Source organism: Amblyomma maculatum, chromosome 5, assembly GCF_055883805.1.
Source record: "Amblyomma maculatum isolate TAMU_Amacu chromosome 5, ASM5588380v1, whole genome shotgun sequence".
Lineage (NCBI taxonomy): Eukaryota > Metazoa > Arthropoda > Arachnida > Ixodida > Ixodidae > Amblyomma > Amblyomma maculatum.
Window position 1 is genome coordinate 4539825 of NC_139348.1, and position 1408 is coordinate 4541232.

Here is a 1408-nt window from a genome sequence, read left to right on the forward strand (position 1 = left end):
GCCTGCAATGGGAATGGTGTCGAGATTGCAGCTTCTGGAATGTCTTCTGTTACGGGGATTTAATAATAGGCCCAACAAGACCTATTTTCGAAACGCTGTCTTTAGCGTGCTGGACCGATGTTGGGCTGTATGAGCCGCTCTGGGATGTTCTTGGTTTTGCGGAACCGGCAGTGTCTACATGGTCTCCACTCTTCGAACATTTTCGTGACAAGATGTCGTGCAAACACTCAGATGCTGGAGGAGAGCCCAAGTATGTTACGTTCAAAGCACCTGCTCGAAGTACGCACAGGCAACCTTGAGGTTCTGAGGAGCTAGATATCGTTGGAAGAAAAATACAGGTGGTCCTGATGATCTGTTATGCCGAATAATGGCAGGTGGGTTGAGTATTATTAGGGGGCGATGTTTGCGGTGGCTATTCCCCATTCAGGCTACAAACGGCTCCGTGGCCTCTGTATCGCGCGATTGGTGCTATATCACTGTTGAAAGTACTACAATCCCGTGAATTAAGATGTCAGTAACTCATTAAATGAGGCACTTACCCTTGACATTGACAAGGAGTTCCTGCTTGGTTACGAAGGCGGCTTCAATGAAGGCAGAAGCAACGTCAGCTGCCGAAGCCAACCCCCGGGACTCTCTTCCAAGTTAGTGTGTCACAGAGTGTCACCTGCAAAGCAATCCACGCCGTGGTAAAATATATCAGACTGATATATATATATATATATATATATATATATATATATATATATATATATATATATATATATATATATATATATATTTCTGGCTCGTAGTTATGTCCCCAACATGATAGAGGCGGCAGTTGTAGGCAGCGACCGCTTGTTGTCGCTGGCCACCTGTTGGCCAGCGATCCCCGCATACTCATTGGTCAAGATTATTGCTACGTCACATGGTATCATAAAGTCACAGACATCGTTCGCCAAGTCAGAATTCAGCTATCTGGTCACTTGGCTTTGTAACCAGATAGCTGAACGCTGATTGGTTGAGTGGTGCATAATGGGTACAAGGTGAGATGACCTTCCTCGACATACATTTGAATTTCACCTCGAAAGAAGGCGTTTTCTAGGCATTTGTACTCTACGCTACGCTGAAAACAAGCAATGGTACCCTTTGGGCCTATCTTCTTTACTGCATGGAGCTAACTGTAAGCTTTTTAATGCTAACGGCCTACGAGCCCCGCCGAGTTCCTTAGTAGGTGGCAGAGGGTCAACACAAAATTAGCTGACGGAAGGCAGATGGCAACATTAGCAGTGAAATTGCCATACCGGCATGTAGTACCTACACAGCTGTGGAAATGCTTGTCGACACTAGCAACGCAGTCGGGCGCAAAAGCGGTCAGCGTATTTGTGAGATAATTAACAAATATGCGCATTTATCGCCGCCCTGATTA